Raw genomic sequence first — 26,600 nt, forward strand, 5'->3', positions numbered from 1 at the left:
CTGAATGGGTCTCCAATTCTCCTTCCTGGCTCTTTAGCTACCCTCAGGAACTTCAAGCTGCCATATTTATGGCCCTGGCTCTTGCCATACTGTCATTCACAAGTCCTAGGTTGTCCATACTCCTTTTTCCCTCACCTTATGGCATCTGACTCTGCCTGTCAGCTTGCCAAAGACACTGCTCCCTGCTTGGAGAGGCTCAAAGGGGCTGACCAGTTCCCTTGCTCAGTGCTCCCCCCAACCAAAAGCCACCTGGTGCTGGAGGCTTTCTCATTCCTAATTTGAAGTCTGTGGATCTAGCTGTTTGGAAAGGCTGCTTTTAGACCCATTCTCTCACTAATAGGCATACCCTGCAAAACACCAGCTGCAGTTTATATCAGCAATGCCTGATATGGATTTAATGTGAACATTGATTTTTATTTTATTCATGCTCACCAGGGCTCCATAGTGTGTAAGTGATCCTCAGAGGCAAAAACAAAGGCAGCACAGATTAAGCTAAAAAATATAATGTTATGCTATCCAGTGTAAATTTATCTGTTCATCAGCAGCTGATATCTTTTCTAAAAGTTAGAATAGATGCGTGCAAGTGCAAAGAAAAAGCTGTGAAAGCAGGAGGTGGAAGAAGAAAGGGACTGGGTTAGTTAGTAGTCAGTCCAGAATTAATTCCAGGCACTGGAACCAAGGCCTTTTAATTCATTCACAAGATGTTGCTGGCTAGGCCAGCATTTATTGCCCATTCCTAATTGCGCTTGAGAAGATGATGGTGAGCCACCTTCTTGAACAATTCCAAACCATGTTGTGTGAGTGCACCCACAGTGCTGTTAGGAAAGGAGTTCTAGGATTTTGACCCAGCAACAGTGAAGGAACAGTGATACATTTCCAAGTCAGGATGGTGAGTGGCTTGGAGGGGAAATTTCAGGTGGTGATGTTCTCATGCATCTGCGGCTTTTGTCCTCCTAGGTGGTAACAGTTGTCAGTTTGGAAGGTGCTATCGAAGGAGCCTTGGTGAGTTGCTGACATGCATTTTGTGGATTGTGCACACTGCTGCGACTGTGCGTCACTGGTGGAGGGAGTGAATGCTGAAGGTGATGGATTGAGTGCCAACCAAGCGGACTGCTTTGTCTTGGATGATGTGAAGCTTCTTGAGTGTTGTTGGAGCTGCACTCATCCAGGCAATTGGATAGTATTCCATCACACTCCTGACTTGTGCCTTGTAGATGGTAGACAAGCTTTGGGGAGTCAGAAAGTGAGTTACTGTCTGCGCAATTCCCAGCTCTGACCTGCTCTTGTAGCCACAGCATTTATATGGTTAGTCCAGTTCCAGTTTCTGCTCAATGCTCACTGATAGTGGAGGATTCGGTGATGGTAATGCTATTGAATGTCTAGGGAAGATGGTTAGAATTCTCTCTTGTTGGAGATGGTCATTGCCTGGCACTTGTGTGGCGCAAATGTGACTTGCCACTTATCAGCCCAATCCTCAATGTTGTCCACGTTTTGCTGCGAATGGACATGGACTGCTTCAGTATCTGAGGAGTCGCGAATGGTGCTGAATATTGTGCAATCAACAGCGCACATCTCCACTTCTGACCTCATGATGGAAGGAAGGTCATTAATGAAGCAGCTGAAGATAATTGGACCCAGGCAGCTGCAGTGATGTCCTGGAGCTGAGATGACTGACCTCCAACAACCACAACCATCTTCCATTGTGCTGGGTATGACTCCAACCAGTAGAGAGCTTTCTGTCTGATTTCCATTGACTTCAGGTTTGCTACAGCTCCTTGATGCCACACTTGGTCAAGTGCTGCCTTGATGTCAAGGAAAGTCACTCTCACCTCACCTCTTGAGTTCAGTTCTTTTGTCCATGTTTGGACCAAAACAGCAATGATTATTATTAATATTAAGGAGCTGAGTGGCCCTGGTGGAACCCAAACTGAGCGTCAGTGAGCAGGTTATTGCTGAGTAAGTGCCACTTGATAGTGCTGTGACAATCATTTCTGTCACTTTGCTGATGATCGAAGGGGCCATTTCAGAGAGCAGTTCCAAGTCAACCACATTGCTGTGGGTCTGGAGACCAGTTAAGAACACCAGATTTCCTTCCCTACAGGACATTAGTGAATCAGATGATTTTTTATGACAATCAACAATGGCTTCTTGATTACCATTAGACTAGTTTTTACTTCCAGATTTCCAACAGCTGCTGTCATGGGTTTTGAACCTGTGTCCCTAGCATTAGGACATTAGCCTGGGCCTCTGGATTACCAGTCCAGTGACAATACGACTACACCACCACCTCCCCTAAACCTAGACCGAGAAATCGGATAAATATCTAATTTATTTTTTGTGAGTTAAGGGGAAATTAGCCTCAGCATTCTCAACCCAATTCCAGGATTTTCCTAAAAGCAAAATACTGCGGATGCTGGAAATCTAGAACAAAAACAAAAATAAAAACCAAAACAAAAATACATGGAAAAACTCAGCAGGTCTGACAGTATCCCTCTCCGCAGATGCTGCCAGACCTGCTGAGTTTTTCCAGGTATTTTTGATTTTGTTTCAGGATTTCCCTTTCTGGTTGGATATTCCTCTTTAATACCCATTTTTGGGCAGTGTTGGACCACAAGAACCAGTAAAATTGGGCAGAATGGCCTCCCACCACTTCTAGTTTGGAATCTGCCAGTCTGCAGTCCTGCCTGCCGGGAGCTCGCCCTACTGTACTCATGTAGAGGCAAGTGGGCATGGCCAATGTTTCTGCATCATTACCCCTAACTTCCACCCACAGGAAGACTGCCTTTATAGGAGATCAGTCAGTTTTCCTGTGAATCATTCCATAGCACTGTATTATCCACCCTCCTTTGCCTTCAGAATTCTGTGCCCAATTCCACCTCAAATCTGAAATGTTAAGAACACAGCCCCTGTGTAAGCAGCAGTATGAGTAGAGCAGCACTTTGCGATGGATACCACTTCGCTCCATGATTTTCTGACTAAAGCTTGCAAAAGGTTTGTCTACCAGCTCTGGAATTTTACTGCAGATTTCTCCTGAAAGTCTTGATGAGTACTTGAGAAAGTATATTTCCAGACGGGAGAAATGAATTTCCTTTGGGAATCTCTCTGTACCTGGGTTATCAAGTAAGGAGGACAAGGATAGAAAAGAGGCTGGACTTGTGGCTCTCAGAGTCAGATTTCATTGAGACATTTGTTCTGCATGTTGGTACCCAGTTTACAGACTTAGATGGTCTTATTTTGATTTCTCTGCCCATCCGTAAGTGAAAAGGCTGAGCCCTCCACCAGAAATTGGAAATTATACCAGCTCTGACTGAAGATCTGCAGTACACTTATACCAGAAGAACAGCATTGTGACAGCAACCACTGCCTTGAATTTGTCACTTTTTAAAATTTGTTTAGGCCAGCATTTATTGACTTGAAATTTTATTTTATAGCATTTTATTTTAAAGAGTCAACTACATTGCTGTGGGTCTGGAGTCACATGTAGGCCACCAGATTTCCTTAAGTGATTTTATAACAATCAGCAGGTAGACTTCTAATTCCAGATTTTCATCATTTGCCATGGCAGGATTCAAACCCGGGTCCTCACAGTATTACCCTGGGTCCCTGGAACATTAGTCCAGTGAAAATACCACTATGCCACCACCTCAACTGACTGGAAGTTTTGTAATTTAAACTGAGACAGAGCAAACTGTTTAAAAATGCAAAATTATATCCCAAGGTAAAGATGAGAAGTAAACAAATCACCCTCAGGGGAATGTGATGAGAGAGACATTTCCTATACTCTGGGTACCCATCAAAACTTGTAATTGTCTATGAAAGAGACATTAAAAATGCAAGGTACTGGATATTAATTATATTGGGCTGCCATAGACAGACACAGCCAAAACCTCTTGAAAATACACAATAGATGAAGTATTTCAAGGCAAGGCTGCCCAGCCACTTGAGAGAGATTGCAAGTGACACAGAGGGTGTCAAGAATAGAAAAGGAAACAGGCTAAAGGCTACTCTCTCTCCCTTTTTCATATTTGGAATAAGCATATTACCCAGCTCAAGAAGCCAGAAACCCACCAGTGAACTGAGATCTCTTAATAATTAGAACATCTTCCATATCTGACCACACCTAAGAAACCAGTTAACCTAAATCAGCCGCAGTATTTAAAATCTATGCCTCAAGGACAATCAAAGAACATTTAACTATATATTCTTTTACCTCTTTTTATTTGGACTCTAACTCTAACTTATTTCTGATACGTGTGTGCATGTGTGCATGTGTGTGTGTGTGTATGTGTGAGGTCCAAATGCTCGATGTCACATTTTTATTATTTTTTTGGGGTTTAGTGATAAATAAATTTGATCTTTCTTTGGCTCAAGAAAACCTTGTTTGATTGGTTCATTATTGCTCACAGCTTAAATAGGTAAATGCATTTTGATTGGGAAAAGGCATATCTTTGTGAGAAAGCATCTTAAACTTTGTTGTGACCAGGGAAGGTTGAATAGAGGGGAGCCAGTTCACCCCTTCTCGCCTGGAGATAAAATTCTATACAGCAAATAAACAGAAAGGGCTGGACTTTCAGCTTAGTATGTGGGCCTGCGCCTGACATACACGAGCATGAAATAGCACACAATGACATAGGGCGACCATCCCGACGTCATCGTGCAATCACAATATTTCGGTCTGCAGGCACGCACAGAGGTCTGCAGTGTGCCCACCAACAATTAAGAGGGCTGTTAAGCCCATTAATAAATTAATTAAACTGAATTTTTCCCTGCCCATCAGACCTTACGGTTGGCTGGTGGGCAAAAAGACTAAGCGGCCTTTGGGTTTTTGCGGATACCTCATCCACTGGCGGGATGAGGTTTCCGATGTGAATTTAAAAAAAATAAAAACTTTTCAATCTCATTTTTAACATGTCCCTGCTCATGTGACAGACTCACATGAGCGGGGACATTTTTACTTTAATTTAAAATCTTTATTTTGAATGTTAGAAATCTTCAGCTCCCTGAGGCAGCTCTGTGTCTTCGGGGAGCTTTCACTGAGTGCACCCGCGCACATGCGCAGACTTCCGCATTTGCCTTCCCCACCCCCCCCCAGCCATGTGGCAGCCCTGCGCAATTCATGCTGGCTAGTTGTTAATTGGGCAGCCAGTGTGAAATCGCAGTCATCGCCCAATCGCAGGCAGTGGTCAGTTTCGCAGCCGCTCCCACGCCCGCCCGCCACACCTGCCCGATGAGGTAAAAATGCTGCCCAAGGTGCTGGACAAACTTAGCAGATCTGGCAGCATCTGTAGAGAGGGAAACGGAGCTAACATTTCAAGTTCAATATGAGTTCTTCAGAACTGAAGAGAAGTAGAAATCTGATTGGCTTTATGTTGTTGATAAAGCGGGGAGAGGCAAGTGGGACAAAGGAGAATGTCAGGAATGATATAGATGGCAGGGGAGATTAAATATCAAAATATCTCATGGAACAAAAGGCAAAGAGAGTTGTAAAGGTTGTTATAAACAAAGAAAACATAGGTCAAGACTCGGTGTTATTAGCAGAATGAAGGTCAGCTCAGTCTGAAAGCAAAAACATGGTACAGACTGGCATTTGGCAAAAAAAATTCAAAATGGAGGGCAGAGTTCATGGTCTGAACTCATGTTGAGCCCAGAAGCTATAAAGTGCCTAACAGGAAGATGAGGTTCTGTTCCTCCAGCTTGCATTGGGCTTCATTAGAACATTGCAGCAGGCCAAGGACAGAGATGTGAGCACGAGAACAAAATGGTGAACTGAAATGGCAAGCGACAGGAAGGTCAGGGTCATGTTTGCAGACTGAGCAGAGATATTCTGCAAAACAGTCATCCAGTCTGCGTTTAAACTCCGCAGTATAGAGGAAATGGTCAGCACTGAATACATGAATGTATGTTTTTAATTGGGCAGTCACTTCTTCTAAATTTAATTGACATTCCCCATTATTCAGGTATCTGAAGGTATGTTCCCCAAGCACTGTAGTGGAAGCTTTTGTGTCGACTTCCATTCTAACAGGTCTACCATTCGCTTTCACTTTTACATATATTCGTTCTGCCTTCACATTAAACAACGAGTATAGATTTGATAAAGGGAAAATACTGCGGATGCCGGAAATCTGAAACAAAAACAAAAAATGATGGAAAAACTCAGCAGGTCTGACAGCATCTGTGGAGAGAAAGACAGAGTTAATGTTTCAAGTCCATATGACTCTTCAGGGGGTGTAGGTGCAGAGCAGGAGTATGACCCAGAAGTGTGCCATCAGCCCCTGTCTTTTAAAGACTCTGAATAAAGCTTTTATCAACCAATTAGCCGCCGCCTGGTGGAAAGCCAGCCAATAAGTTAGGAGAAGGGTGGGCAGCATACCCAACCAGGGCTCCAGAGCAAGATGTCCATGGAAAATGGCCAGACTGTAAACTGGACATCGGTCATGGCCGACCATTTAAAGTCACCCTGGCAAGAGTTGGTGGCAGCTATTTTTAAATTTTGGTGACTATTGTGCCAGTAGTATATTATTTGGGACCCCTAGCAGGGAAGGAAGATCATTTGAGCTCATCAGTCCCATTCCCCTTATGGGGAGGTGGTGGTGTAGTGGTATCATTGTATTGTCACTAGACTAGTATACAGAGACCCAGAGTAATGCTCTGGGGACCTGGGCTCAAATCTCACCAGGGCAGATGGTGGAATTTGAATCCACAAAAATCTGGAATTAAAAGTCTAATAATGACCATGAAACCATTGTCGTAAAAGCCCATCTGGCTCACTAATGCCCTTTAGGGATGGAAATCTGTTGTCCTTACCTGGTCTGGCCCACATGTGACTCCAGACCCACACAGCAATGGGATGGGCAATAAATGCTGGCCTGCCCAGCAATGCCAACACCCAATGAACAAACAAAGAACAATGTTTAGAGGGGGGAAAAAAACTCAAATTCTGCTCTTTGGCTCTCCACAGAAGCCATCATATGCTGGAGAGAATGGAGCGGCCCAGGTCAAGGATGATCCCACGGTTTGCTGATCATTCCCTATGATTCCTCCTTCAGGCTGTGAGTGATTGGATGATGGGAAGTGGAGGCCTCCCAGCCAGACAGAAGCAGCCTGGATGGAGGTAGTGAGCAGCCATGGAGTCAGCTGAGGATATGGCTGTGGTGCTGTAAAAGGTTTGATGACCTCTTATGATCTGCCAAGGCAATGTGTGCAACCAGATGGACCTACATGGAAGGATGTGAATGTGTCAAGTGTGGGATTGCACAGTGTCTTGGCCAAGTGCAGAAGGCAGCCTAAAGCAGACATGCCACTCTGTATGGGGATTCCAGAAGGTGTTGCTTATGATCTACAACTTTAGTTAGTTAGCAAGGGCCATTGAGAATTGTTGGTCACTGATGAAGGACATATTGGGCACACAATCGAAAGTATGACTTTTCCACAGCAAGTTCATTCCCAAGTGTCTTTTTATTAGCAAGCGAAGGGGCACATAATGTCTAAGAGAGGAACTGAACCTGAGCTGGTCAACCCAACTGAACAATTTTCACACACACACCACCTCACCCCCGCCCCCCACCCCCAGAGGAGGAAATGCTGGAACTGGCAGTGAATGAGTGGAGTCAGGCTATTGGGCAAGGCAAGGTTGGAGGATGGGCCCGGAGTAGAGAGATTCCAAGGGTGCAGAGCTCCCTCCTGCAAAGATAGTGCCGAATGGAAGGGGGAAGTGTGGAAACTGGAGAAGGTGGTTGGGAGGTAGCATTGATGGGTTTGGGCTTTGGAGGCTTGCAGAATTTTGGAAAGAATGTGTGTTTCAATGTTAGGGATGCTAAGGTTTAAACCTTGGCTACCATCTCCCAGTGAAGTCTTTGTGTATTCATAGGAAGCATGTCTCTTTGAAGTAATTTCAAATTACAATGGTGCCCTTCATACTCCTTGTTTGTTTCGGCAGCAGCACCGACCATCCCCAATGGAACAACATTAATCTATGAGGAGGAGGGTGCCTCAGAGAGTTCAACATCACATCCTTGCTCCGCACCTAGCACCAGCACAGATATATGCATCTCAGTCTGTATGTGAGAGTTGGCTCAAAGCGATCCACACATTGGTGCAAGCACATCACAGTTGCCAGACTGGCTGCCAGAGAGTGAGATGGTGCAGACTCTGGAAATCCAAGGTGTGTTGGAGGCAACCTAGGTGCTGAGCCACAGGCTGAGGATGAGCCTCTGGAGTCATCCATCCAGTGGCAGATGCTGGTCACATAGATCGAGGTATGTGCAGATGTGGCAGAGATTCCAGCAGGGTTGCACACATTGGCATGGACAGTGAAGGAGCCCAGCGCTGCTCCCGATCTCCCGATCTTCAGAACACACGGCTTCCTCCAACAAGAGACTGGCGGCTGTCATGGAAGGCCAAACCCAGCAACTCACTGACAGGTATGGAGTCTGACCTGCTCTCCATTGCTTTGTATCTGAGCTTCAATGCCCAGTACCAAGGCACGAGGGGGATGAGCTGCCAGGAGTCGCAGCCAGGTCCTGGTTCCTCTCAGGAAAGCAGGGAGAACCAAATGGACCTCACCGAGGCAGATGAACACATGCTGTCACCATCAGGGGGCACGTCTTAGCCTCTCTTCTATCCCTCTGTTGTTAAAACAAGTGCCTCAGAGTGCCATGGCAACACATAAGCCTCCTGCCACAGTGCAGGTGACTCTCACCATATCGGGGCCTTCACGGCCTCAGGAAAACAGAGAATGCCCACCAAGCTTATCGCAGGCAAAGGGGTATATAAGGATCAACAGCCTGAATTCAGCACAGCTGACAGCGAGGGGGAAGCACCACACATTAGCACCCGGAAAAGATTTAAGAAAACACCTCATTAGTGCTACATGGGTTCACAAGCATGATTGTTTAATTTTAAAATAAAAACAGAAGGTGCTGGAAAAATTCAGCAGGTCTGACAGCATCTCTGGAAAGAAAAACAGAGTTAACGTTTTGAGTCCAATATGACTCTTCTTCAAAAGAAGAACAATGGTCTGCCTTCGCTCCACTTCAAATGGGAAGAGGTATCTGAGTTCTTCTATTCTCAGCTATTCCACCTCAAATCAGCAATCAATGCAGATACTGAGTCCTTGAAAGCGCACCTAGCTGATCTAGCAAAGCATATTGCGGTATACCAAATGAGTTGGCTGATTCTCCAATGCAGCACGAATGTCTAGTAGAGGTGAGAGCCCTGAGGAGGAGAGTGGGAATGTCAAATTCCTACAAACCTAATGATGAAGAACTGGGAGGCACCTGAGTTTTGAGTGTAAGGACCAGGACTGGAGGTCAATTAGATGTTGGATTAAGCCAATTGGGGGTCAGTAAAATAAACTTCCCTAGGCTAAAGTAAAGCTTTGACTGTGATTAGGAGTGATAAAAGAAAATTACAAGAGATGTCACAAAGAGGAAATGTGTGATGCTTATGTAGTATGCACAAGGCTTATAACATGATATATTAATAAATGCATTATATTAATGTATTATATTACAGTTTTCTTTGTTTTTAGTTCAGATCATGACATAGGCCAGGATTTAATTTTACAGGGTCCCAATGAGCATGCTGGGAGAAGGGGGATGAGGGGGGCAATCAGGTGGATTGGAGGGGAATTAGGGGGATAGCATCCAGTCGCCTTCCTGCAACCACTGGCATTGACAGCAGTGGAGAAAGGATTGGACAATCCTCCCACCCTTGGGCCAGTTGAGATCCTTAAGTAACCAAATAAGGGCCACATAAGGGCTTCTTTCTGCTGTTGCTTGTGTGGGCATTTTGCCATGTGTGGAGATCAGCTGGTATGCCCAGGCAACCTCCATGCGGGGTTGGGGGGACTCTCATGATCAGCTACCCTGGGCCCACATAGGGCTTCTCTCGTGGCAAGGGCCATCCCTGCTGAAAGGCCACATCCCCAACGACATGAACGAAAACACCCCTCACCAATAACAGCTTGATTGGCCCCAGTGAACCCAACCCCATTTACATCCATTCCAGGGCCTTCTCCATTGTTGTTGGTCCTATCTGGTTGCAGTTCCAGCTGTGTCACGTCTAGAACTAAAGAGCTGCCACTCCTTCAATAGTTCTTGGGGGGGCAGGATATTGTCCCTTAAAGGGATATGAGCCCGAACTGCAGGTAGTTAAGTACTTATTGCATGTGAAATGTAATGGGAACTCCCCTGATCGGCCAAGTTGGTGTTGCCTCAACTTTCTAGCCAGTGAACAACAGCACATCACTCCATAAAATCCCAGGCATAAATTCTAATTTAGGATTTGTCCTTTGGAAGGAAGAAAAGTTAAATCTATTGGTTTGAGTTCTAGAGTTTGATCTGGACCAAATCACAGAAAAGATTTACCATCATGAATATAATTCCTCAGTAGACTGCAACTTTAAGGATAGAGGACCAATGGATGAAATAGAGATATAATACAATTGGACTTAACTGGCAATAACCTACTCACCTCGTCATAAGAAGTGAAGATTGAAGCTCTAACTCACGTGCGGGTACACAAGGAAGCCAATTAAAATCACTGCAGGATCATAACTGCAAAAATATTTAAACGCTGCACTGTTTTCAAAGATAGCGATTTCTCAATAAGAGAAATTAGCCATCATGGAGAAAGCATTATTGGACTTATTTACACAATCTCACTTACCTCGTTTTACTTGTTTCATGTCCAGCTGTGTACAACCCAGCAAAGTAAACAAGTAATTTAGAGAGACAAACCGGCCGACAAAACATATACTGCTGAAGTGCTTGTTTACCCCATCAAAAGATACTAAGGTGGGAAGGGGAAGTGGAATGAAAGGAGAAGGATTGAGTATGCAAATACCATGGTTGATTGATTCAGCCCCACCAGTGGTCACAAACTAACGGCCCTTCCCATGATGGCCATCAGTCTATCCTTCAAAAGGGTTAAAACATGCAGGCATGCATGATCTCCTCTAGTTCTTTGCTGCTGCCTGCTGTAATATGCCAAGATCCTCCTGCAAGAAAGAGGGAATTGTGTCAATGATCTTCATGCAATATCTTTGGGCAATGTGGTTGTATCAGTTGAGTAGCTGCCAGTGTGTGAGAGCTGTGGGTTGTGGGTGCGAGGCTTGCATTTGAATGAATGCAGGATCACCCATTTCCAGGAGTTAGCCAATTTCTTGCCTATGTAGCTAACTTTAATTTGTGGTGCATTACATCAAAGTTATACTGCTCAATTAGCATTGGCGCAAGGCTGAAATTATTTCACATTGACACTGATTGTGCAACCTATAACAGTATAATATTGCATGATGTACATCTGTGTTTATCTTTTTGCAGTTGTTTATTAACAACAAAAGATGGATGTGTATAAGAATCATACAGCGCAAGAGGAGACCATTCAGCCCATCAGCTCGTTAAAAGATGTATCCAATTCGTTCCACTTCTCTGTTCTTTCCCAATAGTCCTGCAATTCTTTCCCCTTCAACTATTCAGTCAAATTCTCTTTGAAAGTTAGTATTGAATTGGTTTCCATCATCCTTTCTGGTGGTACATTCCAGATCATATCAATTCACAGTGTCAAAGAATTTCTTCTAATGTCCCTTCTGGTTTTTTTCTTAATATCTTTAAGTCTTTGTTGCTGACCCGCCTGCCTGTGGAAACATTGGATGTGATTTTCCAGCCCTGCCTACAACCAGAATCAACCACTCCCGCCGAAAGTCAATGATCTTTTGACTGGCCCGCCTCATCTCCCCACCCACCGCAACTCCCCCGCCACTCCCCCCCCCCTGCCCCCCCCCACCCTGGCCAAAACCGCCCCACCGTGGGTCCTGCTACGGTGAGGCTAGAAAATCCCGGCTAGTTGCTTTTTTTATTCATTCACGGGGTGTGGGCCTCGCTGGCTGGGACAGCATTCATGGCCCATCCCTAGTTGCCCTTGTGAAGATGGCAGTGAGCTGCCTTCTTGAACCGCTGCAGTCCATGTGGTGTAGGTACACACACAGTGCTGTTAGGGAGGGAGTTCCAGGATTTTGACCCAGAGACAGTGAAGGAACTGCGATATAGTTCCAAGTCAGGATGGTGAGTGGCTTGGAGGGGAACGTCCAGGTGGTGGTGTTCCCATCTATCTGCTGCCCTTGTCGTTCTAGATGGTAGTGGTCATGGGTTTGGTAGGTGCTGTCGAAGGAGCCTTGGTGAATTCTTGCAGTGCATCTTGTAGATGGTACACACTGCTGCCACTGTGCGTCGGTGGTGGAGTAAACTTTGTGGATGTAGTGCCAATCAAGCGGGCTGCTTTGGTGTCAAGCTTCTTGAGTGTTATGGGAGCTGCACTCATCCAGGCAAGAGGGGAGCATTCCTTTACACTCCTGACTTGTGCCTTGTAGGTGGTGGATAGGCTTTGTGGAATCAGGAGGTGAGTTACTCGTCACACTATTCCTAGCCTCTGACCTGTTCTTGCCACTACAGTATTTATATGGCTAGTCCAGTTCAGTTTCTGGTCAATGGTAACCTTCAGGATGTTGATAGTGGAGGATTCAGTGACAGTAATGACATTGAACATCAAGAGACAATGGTTGGATTCTCTCTTGTTGGAGATGGTCATTGCCTGATACTTGTGTGGCATGAATGTTACTTACCACTTGTCAACCCAAGCCTGGATATTGTTCAGGTCTTGCTGCATTTGGACATGGACTGCTTCAATATCTGCGGAGTCGCAAATGGTGCTGAAAATTGTGCAATCATCAGCGAACATCCACACTTCTGACCTCATGATGGAATGAAGGTCATTGATGAAGCAGCTGAAGATAGTTGGGCCGAAGATACTATCCTGAGGAACTCCTGCAGTGATGTCCTGAAGCTGAAATGACTGACTTCCAACAACCACAACTACCTTCCTTTGTGCTAGGTATGATTCCAACCTGTGGAGAGTTTTCCCCCTGATTCCCATTGACTCCAGTTTTGCTAGGGCTCCTTGATGCCACACACTGTCAAATGCTGCCTTGACATCAAGAGCAGACACCCTCACCTCACCTCGGGAGGTCAGTTCTTTTGTCCATGTTTGAACCAAGGCTGTAATGAAGCAGGAGCTGAGTGGCCCTGGCGGAGCCCAAACTGGACATCAGTGAGCAGGTTATTGCTAAGCAAGTGCCACTTGATAGCACTGTTGATGATCCCTTCCATTATTTCACTGATGATTGAGAGTAGACTGATGGGGCGGAATTAGGCCGGGTTGGATTTGTCCTGCTTTTTGAGTACAGGACATACCTGGGCAATTTTCCACATAGCCAGATAGATGCCAGTGTTGTAGCTGCACTGGAACAGCTTGGCTAGGGGCACGGCAAGGTCTGGAGCACAAGTCTTGCCAGGAATATTGTCAGGGCCCATAGCCTTTGCAGTATCCAGTGCCTTCAGCCATTTCTTGATAACACATGGAGTGAATCGAATTGGCTGAAGACTGGCATCTGTGATGTTGGGGGCCTCTAGAGGAGGCCGAGATGGATCATCTACCCAGCACTTCTGACTGAAGATTGTAGCAAATGCTTCAGCCTTATCTTTTGCAGTGATTTGATGGGGATATTTGTGGAGCCTCATCCTCCAGTGAGTTGTTTAATTCTCTACTACTGTTCACGACTGGATGTAGCAGGACTGCAGAGCTTAGATCTGATCTGTTTGTTATGGGGTCGCTTAGCTCTGTCTATCACTTGCTGCTTATGCTCTTTGGCACACAAGTAGTCCTGTGTTACAGCTTCACCAGGTTGATATCCCATTTTTAGGTATGCCTGGTGCTGCTCCTGGTGTGCCCTCCTGTACTCTTCATTGAACCAGGGTTGATCCCCTGGCTTGATGGTAATGGTAGAGTGGAGGATATGCTAGGCCATGAGGTTACAGATTGTGTTTGAGTACAATTCTGCTGCTGCTGATGGCCCACAGCGCCTCATGGATACCCAGTCTTGAGTTGCTAAGTGAGTCTAATTCATCAAAACCCCACTTAATTATATAATCAATGGATGAAGAATTGAACTGCATCCATTACAAAACTGGGATACATCCTGCTCAAGTTTCTACTATTTACAATTCACCCAGGTGCAGGACCAGGAAAATCTACCCCAATAAGCCCTCACAACAGAACTCCACTCGTGGAACCATAGCTTCAAATGTGTTGTTTAATAATTTTGATGTAAAGAAATTGAGAACTTGCACTGTGGCCAGACATTTTTAAATGTTCCAATTTTCCAATCACTTCTCTGCTGAAAGTGTTGACTGCTGCTGTCCTATGGTCACACAGGGAATTTACACCCTCTGATCCATCACCCTTGTGTCCAGCCTTCATGAGTATATCTACACCATTAATGTCAGCATCAGAACTGAGCTTGATCCTATCATCCAATTGTGGCCATTCACCTAGTTATCATCCTAATTGTGAAACGTTACACAATGTTTTTGGATAGGAAAAGGTGGTTGAAGATCAGGCAGTAGCTTTCAAAGATAGAAGGATCCAAAGGTAAGTTTTTGATGGAGATATGAAATTTGGTAATTGAAAATCAGCCAATATTCAGGTTATAATATCTGAATTTTACTTCCACCTGGGGGAAAGCATAGCAGCTTTGATAGCAGTTGTGGATGAGGACATGACCCACATGATCCCATGCTTCTTACTAAAACCAACTATATTTAATGGTAAAACTGGGAAGGAAATACTAATCTGGAGCAACGACTGCCTCTATATGGTTTATGTTTAGTACGTGGCACCTTAATAAATATTGATCATGTAAATTATTGATCCTGCGGGTAATTTACTGATTCAATAATTCATCACATGTAGAAGTTTTAATTTGGATATGGGTAAGTTGACTCTCCTGGAACTAAAGCTCTTTTGTGCATGTTAGTTGGACGAGTGAAAAATGTAGCAAGATAATCAGCTGGCTGTATAAAATCTTCATTAATTAACACAGAGGTCAAAAATATTTTGGGTCAAGCAATGTCACCCTCTTCAGCCAGCAACAAGAAAAAACAAATTAGATTTCACTGCTGTCATTTTAAATGTATAAGGTGATGTTCTGACACTTTTGTAATGGATTGACTTCTCACTCTGTTGGATTTATAAAGAAGCCAATAGTTGAATATAAACACAGACCTTCAAAATGATCTGCGTAATAGAGAAAATTGATTTTCTGATTCTCAAGTACATTATTCATAGATTCTACATAGATGAAAGGAATTCATTCTGTGGCCACTTTTGAATTTGTATGACCTGTGCCTTCCTGTCAATTGACTAGATGGGATGAAGCACTATCACGTATAAGTTTATCTAAGTAATTGTTTAGTTTTGGAGAAGGAAATAAACACCTTCTTTTGATTCACAAATTAGTGATGTACTGGAATTGTTAAATTCAGAATTAAAGCTACTTGGGCTACCTCCCCTTCTCGATAATTCTCTTTCTAAAATTAGTACCCTGGTTGTAACTCTTTTGAGTACAAACACATTTCCATTTGTTCCTATTCAGATGAAGTTACATTGTTTCATAGTTTACCATTGTGAGATTTGAACTTGATAATCTTTTAAATGAAAACCAAATCAACAAAATTGGGATAAATCAGGCACAGCCCCTAATTCAGGTCAGCTGTAAAACCAAGAACAAAGTTTAAAGGAAACTTACAAACTTTAAATCAAAATGTGATTAAAGGGGTCAACAAAACACCCCAGTCCCCGCGGTGCCCACAGAGCACGGAAGGCCTCGAGAGTGCCAGCAGACACCGCGTGCTCCTTCTCCAGGGACATCCGGCAGCGAACGTAGCCACGGAAGAGGGACAAACAATTGGGTGTAAAATGAAACATCTGATGAGCGTAATACTCTCTGATGTTAGGGACAATGTTTCATAGTTTGCCATTGTGAGATTTGAACTCTTGATACTCTTTCGAGTACAAACCTGTTTCCATCTGTTTCAGATGAAGTCACATTGTTCCATAGTTTGCCATTGTGAGATTTGAACTCTTGATCTTGGGGTTACAAACCCAGTACCATAACCACTTGGCTATTTAGGCCAAGCAATAACCTGGTTGTATTTAACATAGCTGCACCAATAGAGCTCAATAGTTTGCACCTGCATTTCCTCAAGTCTTGTCGTGTATCAAATATCAAGTCTTCTTGAACAATTAAGTTGTTGCAGGGAAATCATAATCCATAGTGCATTAAACCTTGCTGAGTAGATTAATGTATTGGTCCCATTTGCAGTTTACATTTTGCTTAAGGGAAAGTTCACTGAACAACATCATAATCCAAAGAAAATTAAAATGCATAAATATTATTAAATGTTAGTGCACAGTCTCTTAATTCTCATGGCATCTGACACTTCAGACATTTCAGAGTGCTACAACAGCAAGTACCATCTTCATACATGCTCTGAATGAAAAGTATGTGTTCATGTGATGTATAATTAATGCTGTCATTTGCCATATTAACTATGGCCTGCTTTCCATTTTAATCTCATAGTCTGTGCTGCAGCATGGATGAGCATTACTTGTGCTGGCTGTTTTTTGAGATTGTTCTACCATTCTAGTCTCAGTGTACTTTATTCTGCACTGCTTCAACAATCCTCTGTAAGATGAATAAAATGCCATCCTGTGATTGTGATGTATGATTAACTTGCACATTTAACGTTTAAAACACGTTTCATAGTCTGCAGTAACACTTATGCACCAAAATCATTTCTCATTTATATTTTGTAAAACGGTTTGTTCGCCTAGATATGGAAAATTGAACACTCTCTATTTGGGCACTCTGGGCTAAAAATTGTATAAGGCTTGTTAGGGGGCATGGGGAATGCAATGCGTGATTACTCCACGCCTGATAGAAGTGATGGATGCGGCACACAAACTTCATGCTGCCCGCTCATCTCCATAATTGTGGCATGCAGCCCAGTGCTAAATATGCTGCGTCTGCACATTCCACAAAGTGCCCTGCTTTGTGCGAAGTTAGCACCAGATGATAGATGGTGCACACTGTTTCTTCACAGTGTGCAAAGGGGCTTACAGGGACTCGTGCCAGTTCAGCAACCAGTGGTCCAGCAGATTACCAGGGTTTATGAAGTGCCGCCCCTGGGGGAATACCAGCAGCTCCAAGGAGGGCGAACCAGCTTTCTGCTCTCGGGAAGATAGCATTCGTGCTCCCACCACTGTCAATCTGCCAGTGTCCCTGCTGTTGCCTTTCAGCCAACCAGCCTGGACTGCTGCCACCCATGCCAAGGTCATTGGGATGTGATGCCTGTAGACCTTCATGTAGCAACCGATGGTTCCCTGCACCACACGGAATCCCACGACATGGCAAAGTCATATCCCTACTCATTTATTTCTCTCTGCTTAAAGAGAATGCAATGAAGTCCTCTCACCTTGAGTATGGGGCCTCTATGACACCTCTGATGCAGCTGTCATGCAAGGCATTCATAATTTAAAGTACAGACCTTATTCAATGTGTTCACTGTAATATAGGAATCTGGCACATATAGGGTTAATGTGGGACTGAGTACAGTACCACCCACACAGTGATTTAATAGAACACATGACCCCACCCAGGGTCAGCCTAGTGTTGGACAGTGTGTACCAGCAAGCAAGGGGATATTCTGGTATTCCTGAACTGAATGGGTCTCTTAACCCATCAATCATCATCAACCATTAATCAAGGGGCAATTATCCAGAAACAAGGAGGCAAGATGTGGCTCAGAAATCCAAGAATACCACCATATTTAGTAAAGAAACCATAGTTGTGAGGAGTCACATGGTGGAACAGCTATGTTTGTCCTTTTGAATCTTTAAATAAGAAATGCCATCTGTAGAAAAAAATAAGAGACAGAAAAGGCTGCAACACCTGGGGTAACATCGACCCCCCTCTCTCCCCCCAATTCCCCCCCTCTCCCCCCTGACCAAGCCTGGCTTTCTCCTGTCCACACAACAGACAACTGCCCACCTGGACATCAACCCACACAAGAACTGACTATTCATTGACTGAAGAAATAAACAGAAACCGACCTCATCCCTTCAAGAGGGTTCCTACAAACCTCTTCTCCAGGCTGTTGAAATCCCTTATTCTAGTCTTCAATTAAAGAAGACCTTTCATCAGACCTGCAACTTTGATCTTCAGATTACATCAGACAGTGGTATATGTACATTTTCTTTTTTTCTTATAAGTTCTAACAGGGCACTGTATTTTACTCATGTATCTTTTTGCGAGTGTGTTTGCATGAGTAAACGTGTGAATGAGTGAAGTAGTGCTCATTTTTGGGTTATTCAGTGTTTTTTTTAAATTAAACAATTATCGTCTTATTTTGAAAACAGGTTCCTAAAAGTCTGCTTCTATACAATTTCTTAACTACACAGAGCGGGGGTTATAACAAACGTGCACCATTCCCACTCTTTGAATTCAATGATCACAGGCAGTTTGAAAAATAGCAGGGGTTGTCAGCATTTCCCTTTCAACCTGACCATGCCACAGCAATGTATGGTAAGCTGAGAAATGTGGCTGATGTCATGGGCTCCAGCCTGGAAGGATCCAGTGAAATAGAAGCTGAGGGCCATGGTGATCTCGATAGCCATTGACCTCTGCCAGCTGTTTGGCTGCGGATCCAGTTGGATGAGGTAGCACAGGTTCAGTGACCACCACCTTAGTGAAGTGTAGCCACTGCAGACATTGATCCTGGCTGAGGTAGAGTTAGGAGCAGTACTCTCTGAAGACCCTGGGTGGATATAGCCTTTTGTTGAGAACCCCACTCCTCCTCCCTCTTTGCACAGTTCCCCAACTCTGCTGCTTCTAGTCCATCTCTCTGATGTGCTGCAGCCTAAGAGAACCCACAACTATAACACCCATGACTGGGAGAAAGTTTTTGTTCAGAGGCCTTTCATATTCACACCACTCCATCTACAGATCCAGCAGCACTCCTTTCTGACTGAAAGAACTTGCATAAGCTCACCCCAACAACACAATACACAGTGCTCTGCAGCAGAAAATAAAATTCAATAGCATCTCACCTGAAAGTTGCATTGTAATCCCTTTAAAAATTAAACAGCATTTATGGAGGATCACTTGTGCATCTCTGCATATTCAAGACAGACCTTTAAAAGGTGTGAGGTTCTAAAATGGCAGGTCAGGTGCCAAATCAGCATTTGACACTGACTAATATCAAAATCTGCTCACTTCGTATGTTTCTGGCACATGTAAGCACTTCCTATCATGTCAATTGGTGTGGGGCCATGTCAGAAGATATCAGGAGCAGGTCCCCAGGTATTTATTTTCATCTCCAGGCTCCTGTAGCGCTGAAACCATGGGTGCTCCTGCAGGACCCACAAGAAAGCCTAGATCTGCCATGCTCTGGACTACACGTTTCCCCTCAACGTAACTTGTTGCCATCAGAAAATCCATTCCTACCCATCAGTCAGCTGCATCTTCGTGCCCATTTCAGCCTGGCACCTTGCCCATGCCATGCCAAAGAGGCCCAGGTGGAAAAGTCAACTGGGCCTTACACTACCATGATCACTGAGATTTGGCACTCATCTGGCCTCTCCCACTCCCACCAATTCCTGGTTAAAGGTTGTAGGTTGGAGGAAGGCTAAGGGAAGTAAGAATTGTAAGGTTGGTTGGTATCTAATCAGGTGTTCTGGAGGCTTGTGTGGTTGAATATAAATTGTCTATTGTTAACACACAACTATGTACACCCCTCCAAGGTAAAGACCTATCCAGGTGCTATCTTCATGTTGACTTCTCTCAAACTCCTCTACACACACTCTACTATCATGTGACTCTCTACACCACAATGTGGGCACTACTGTTCTCCCGTCCCACATTAACCCTTGCTATACTGAACACCCTAATACTAAAAGAATTTTCATATTTTAGATGTTCTGGGAAAGAATGAGTCAAGAGTAGGAAATGGGTTAATAAGTCCTGATTTTAGCACAGTGAGGATTAGAAGGAGCAAAAGTGTCTATAATAGTATATTTGGAGCTTAGCAGGAGAGGGGAAAGGTCAAAGAGCCATTCAAACAACGGTATCAATAAAGAGAACTGAGAAAGATTATGATAAAGAGGTATTTTTCTTGTAATCTGCCTCTTTCAATTCTACTTTAAAAAGCTTGGCATTGTAAATCTACTAAAGCTTAGCTTTTCCAGATATTAAATACGAGACAATAAAAAATGCCAAATGCATGTCTTAAGAACAATGAAGGATAATCAGCAATTAAAGGATTCAGCCAAATGTAGATAATTTAAAGAATGTCAGCAGTTTAACGTTTGCACTGAACACCCAGCTTTGGAAATATAGAGAAAGAATTTTATATTTTACTTTTATTCAGTCATTTAGCATTATCAAGAATTCAAATGTGCTTCCCTGAATGACTATATATCCTGCCAGGTTTTAAAGTGAATCCTCAATCTGTGGTAAACTAGGTCATCTCAGCCAGGTAGCGTTTGGGGTGTTACCACTAACCAAGGCACTTCTGGATTAGGAAAAGGATATTTCAGTCAGGGTTCCTAATTCAGGTTTTTATGTACTGATTCCTGTTAGAGAGGACAAAGAAAGGATTGAGCTTAGCTTTGCACAGTGGAAAGGCTTATCAACACTCACTATCAAGAATCAACCATAAAGAATGGCCACCTGAAATGCTGGAATGCAAACTGCGCTCCAGCATCAGTCAATGTGCTCAGAAAAGGGAAGAGAGAGGTAAAAAAAGACCTATAATCACTTGATTTTGTTCAACTTCTATTTCTGATCTTATAGCTGTTGATATCAACACTTGCAGTGATACTGACCCTTCTCCTGATCTTGCCACCTCACTTCTGTTTTGTGCCAACTTTACCTGCGACAGAAGTGGATTAAGGTGTGCCCTGCTGCAGAGTCATGTGCCTACTGAGAGGAAGAAGCAGTAGGTGTGGTGAATAATGAGGAGTAGTTGTGAAGGCAGCAGTAGGTGTTCAATTTGCAGGTGTAAGGAAAGGGAGGTGCACAAAAGTGTGCTGCATGTCGGAGTAGAGGAGTGGGTAGCAGGAGATGATAGGATTTCTAATGCCTAAATTATGATGATATGAGGATGTTTAAAGTGCAAGAAAGATGTGAATGGGAATCAGCAGTGACTTAATTGGTAGCACTCACACCTCTGAACCAATGGGTTTGCCCCATTCCAGAGACATAAGCATATAACGTAGGCTCGCACACTCCAGCAATACTGACAGAGTGCTGCACTATGGAAAGCTGAATGCTGTCTTTTGGATGAGGCAATAACCAGGGCTCTCTCTGTCATGAAGGTTCTCCTGGTGAACTGGCCAATATCCATCCCTTAACCAACACCTAAAACAGGTCATCTATTTATTGTGTATATAAATGTAAGTTCTCTCCTTTTAGCTTAGTATCTCTAGTGAGGTCATTGATTTTTTTTGTGGTGTTGCTGCAAAATCTAAAGACTAATGCTGCTTGAAATAACACTGGCAGCCACCTGCCCACTGCTGTTATGCTGTCTGTCTGAGCCTCACTGATGAAGAGGGTCTCTTTCTAGCTGCTAAACTGCTCAACAGATATCTCAGAGCATCACCTGGGGCTCTGATTGCAGTTATTCTCTCAAAAAGGTGGGTAAAGCATTTCGATTAACTTGGAGAATGTGACTTCAGATCAGTTTTTCTCTGTTATGTCAGAAGGGTGATGAATTTTGATGATGCTCAAAAAGGAACAAGTCAGGTTTCTGTCTGTAACTAGGATTCAGGAGGGTAGATGTTCAGCTTTATGATAGTACAAACATGTGGTCTCACATTGATCACCAATTCTATACCCCTTCTGATACTCAATTCTCAGGTGGGGTGTATAACAAGTGGCCGATGTGCTACCAAGCCACGTTACGCTGAGGTCTTGGGTGAATTTCACCCCCAGGGTTCTTAGAGTTCCAAATAAATCAAAATAATCTAGCAGTATTAATCGTTTGGTAGTATAGAACTTGAGTATTGCTGAAAAAAGGGATCTTACACTTATCAGGACAATTTGCAAGAATATCAGTTGTAGAGGGAACAACAATTTATATTATATTATATGAGAAGAGAGTGCTGATTGGTTGGTAAGTGGACTCTGATTGGTAGAGGCGTTGCCATGGAGAATGCACCAGTTGATGGTGTCTGACAGTTAACAGCCAAGCGTTGTTTGAAATTTAAACTAAGCAGCTTATCACTGATTGGCCAAGATATTGCAATGAAGAATGAACCAGTGAATGGCAGTCACTTACTTTGTTTAGCTGAAACAGGCACAATGCGTGTACATGTTCTTTCTGTATGCAAAGAACAGGACCCTGTAGATTAATATATGTAGCTTCCAGTGCATGCAAATACAAACATATGAACATACAATAATATGAAATAGGAGCAGAAGTAAGCCTATTGGCCCATCGAGCCTGCTCTGCTGTTCAATAAGATCATGGCTCATCTGTTAGAGTTTCAAAACTCCACATTCCCATCTATCCCTGATAATCTTTGATTCCATGGCCTAACAAGAATCTATCTACCTCGACCTTAAAAATATTTAATGACCTCGCCTCCACCGCCTTCTGAGGCAAAGGGTTCCAAAGTCGCACAACCCTCCAAGAGAAAAAATTTCTCCTCATCTCTGTCCTAAAAGGGCGACCCCTAATTTTGAAACAGTGCCCCCTAGTTCTGGACTCACCCACAAGAGGAAACATTATTTTCACATTCCCTTTGTCAAGACAGTTCAGGATCTTATCTACTTTAATCAAGTCACTGCTCACTCTTCTAAACTCCTGTGAAAACAAACCCAGTCTGTCCAATAATTACCTCATAAGGCAACCCGTTCATTTCAGGTATCAATCTAGTAAACATCCTCTGAGCTGCCGCCAATGCATTTCCTCCTTCCTTAAATAAGGAGACAAAAACTGCACACAGTATTCGAGATGTGGTCTCACCAACACCTTATATAACTGAAGCATAACATCCTTACTTTCAATTCCTCTCATAATAAAGGATAGCATTCCATCAGTCTTCTTAATTATTTGCTGTACCTGCATACTAACTTGTTGTGACTCATGTACTAGAGTACCTAGATCCCTCTACACCTTGGGATTTTGCAGCTGCTCTCCATTTAAGTAATGTTCTAGCTTTTTCTTTTTCCTGTCAAAGTGAACAACTTCACATTTTTCCATGTTAAACTTCATCTGCTAGATTTTTGCCCACTCACTCACTGCCCGTCTGAAACCTCCTTATGTCTATCTTTGTGTCTTCTGCAAATTTAGCTACCATGCCTTCATAGCCTCATCTAAGTCATTGATATAAATTGTAAAACCTTGATGCCCCCGCACAGGCCCCTGTGGGTCTTCACTCATCACAACCTGCCAATTAGACAAAAACCCATTTATGCCTATTCTCTGTTTCCTGCCAGCCAGTCAATTTCTATCCATGCTAATATGTCCCCCCCTACACCATGAGCTTTTGTTTTCTGCAAAAACCTTCCATGTGGCACCTTAATAAATGCCTTCTAGAAATCCAAGTACTGTACGTCTGTAAGCTCCCCTTTATCCATAGCACATGGCACTCCTTCAAATAACTCCAATAAATTGGTTAAACATAATTTCCCTTTCACAAAATCAAGCTGACCCTTCCTGATTACCTTGAGTTTCCCTAAATGCCCAGCAGTAACTCGTTAATGATAGATTCTAATACCTTCCCCATGACACACGTCAAGGCTTGGCCTAAATAGCCAAGTGGCTATGGTACTGAGTTTGTAACCCCAAGATCAAGAGTTCAAATCTCACAATGGCAAACTATGAAACAATGTAACTTCATCTGAAACAGATGACACACGTCAAGCTTTCGGTTCTGGGATTTTGAGATCCTTGTTGACATGAGAGCTAAGTGGCGGAAGAAGCGTATGCGCAGGCTGAAGCATAGAAGACGAAAGATGAGGCAGACGTCCAGGTGAACAACTGCTGAAGATGCAGTACTGAGCAGTCTTTGTTGAATCTTACATGGCAAATGGACTCTGCGCTTCTGTTTATACATCTTTTTAAGACCAACAATTTAGAGGCACTTCAGATGCTGGTCATGAGAAGATCTTGTACATTGGTCTGTTGTGGTACTGTGCCTTCATGTACAGTAGTTGCGAAATAAAAATGACACACGTCAAGCTAACTGACCAACAGTTTCTTATTTTCTGCCTCCCTCCCTTTTTGAAAAGACGGGTTATATTTGCTACTTTCCAGTCCGATGGAACCGTTCCAGAATCTAGAACACACTGATAACTAGCATCACATTGGCACTGAAATTCATATACCACATTACTCATTTGCATGATAGCCAGAACATTATTTTACCTTGATGGCAGCATCCTGTTCGTGGCAAATACCACTCGTGTTGCTATTGCATAGTAGCAGTGTGAAACAGCTAGTTTTACCTGTTGTTCAAATTTCGGAGATACCTTTCCCTTCCAGGGCAATCTGAGGTAGACTGGTCACTTTTCAGGGCTAAAAGTGATGGCCTTAGGTCTGTTCATGAGTTTTCATGATTTGCCAGATTTGCACTAAGTGCAGTAGCGGGTGGGAAAAAAAGATGTTTTACCTGGCAGCCGCAATTGTGGGTTTTGGCGCCAGATCATCTCATTCCCAGTGCATCCTGCCTCATTAATAATGCATTCCTGGGAAACACACCGGATCATTAGCAGGGCAGTCTCTGATTCGCCCGCCATGTTGTCACCTCAGGCCTTCATTAAACTGGGCACCATATTTAAAGAGCGCCCCTGCACAGAGCCAGCTCTCTCTAAGGGATCGGAAGCTGCTGGAAAGTCATGGCTGCAAAAGGGAGGAAACATGCTGTCCCCAAATTTAGCAACACCTCCCTCAGGTGCCTACTGAACACAAAGAAGGCCCCCCGTGATTTCTTCTACCTCTGCTCACCAATCCAACATGGGAGGCAGTGGCAGCAGTGGTCAGCGCCAACACCCTGCAAAAGAGGACAACCACCCAGTGTCGAAAGAGCATGAATGATCTCCTCCGTTCCACCAGGGTAAGTCACTCTTCTCATCACTTTCAACTAACACATTCTCAAATCCATCATACATCCATAGGCATCTCTCTCACTGCCAGTTCATGGGACATCACCATTCACACACACACACACACCTTCATCTGCCCTGTGTATTGTATCCTCTTCCTGTCCATGGCACCACTCACCACCCACACATGTCAGGGTCCTTCTCATCTGACCTGACAGGCATCATACTTACACTCTCTCCATCTGCCTTCATGCAGGACAAGCTGGCACACAACAAAAGAGAGAGGTCACAGACTAGTGAAGCAATGCCTGACATCAAGGTCCTCACAGACTTTGAAAACAGACCCATCTAGCTGGCCGCCAAAAATCTGGACTGTTCCTGTGCTGACAGTGAAGTCGGCGGTGCTCTATCAGTTGAGGATCGAGCAGAGCAACATCCATCAGGCAGCCATATTGTGAGGCACTTCCCCTGTTCCACAGTGCCATGCACTAATTATCTCTCCTTGCTTTTGCAGGCGCACCTGGGAAGGAGCCGAGGGGGTCCACAATCCAGGTCCTCAACTCAAACCCCGAAGACACCATGGAAGAAGAATCTGATGACACCCTAATTGAAGACCCGTCACAGCGCTCACCCATACCCTCCACCAGTGCAGAGACACACACCTTAGTGGCATCTAGTTCTAGTAAAGCCTCGGGGTCACAATCTGATGAGCACATCGCACTGTCTGATCCACAGCAGGCGGAGATAGGGACTTCCCAGGTTTCCAGCACTCGGAGGACAGCTGGAGACCAGAAATCTGCTGAGTCTAAGTCAGAGCCTCTGGACCCAGTCATACCTCAGTTGCTGGAGTTGCGAAGGCAAGCTCGGGAACATCAGGAAGGGATGCTCGCTGCACCCCTCAGATTGCAAGGCTCAATGGAGGAGTCTGTCCTCCTTCAGTCTGAGATGATAGTGCCGGCATGCCAATGCACAAAGGTCAACACTGGTAGGATGGCAGCTGCTCTGGAGATCTTGGTCTAGAACATCGGTCCCGCACTGCTGCACCGGCTCAACTCCATTGCTCACACCACAGTTGGCCTCCAACAGTATCAACATGAGAGGAGTACAGAGCAGCTTGTTCTCACTCCAGCTTCCCCTTCTCCTTGAAGAGTGAACCAGGGGTCTTCGGGCACCCAGAGGGAGGAGGATCAGGTGCCATCCACCCAAATGACTCTGGGGGTGCCCAGCCCATCCAAATCCCTCCTCCTTGTGACTCCAGCAACTGCAACTCCAAAGGCCGAGGAGAGTGCCACTACCACACAGCAGGACCCTGAAAGCAGGCTGGGGCCTCCAGGTTATGAACCCCCAGAGGACACCCGCCAAGGTCATCACCGACAAGGCATAGCAGTCAGCAGGCTGCCTCCAACTCCGCTGTTGATGTCGGGGGAGCACCAAAACATAGCAGCAGGGTTAGGAAGGTTAAGAAGATGCAGTTACACAGCCTGGACATGGGTGTTAATCACCTGTACATAATGTTCACTATTATAAATAAACTCCCAAGAATGTCTCCTTGCCCATGGATCCTTGTTATGGTGAGCAGTGTTCATGCCACTCA

The sequence above is a fragment of the Carcharodon carcharias genome, chromosome 9, assembly GCF_017639515.1.
Source record: "Carcharodon carcharias isolate sCarCar2 chromosome 9, sCarCar2.pri, whole genome shotgun sequence".
Classification (NCBI taxonomy): Eukaryota; Metazoa; Chordata; class Chondrichthyes; order Lamniformes; family Lamnidae; genus Carcharodon; species Carcharodon carcharias.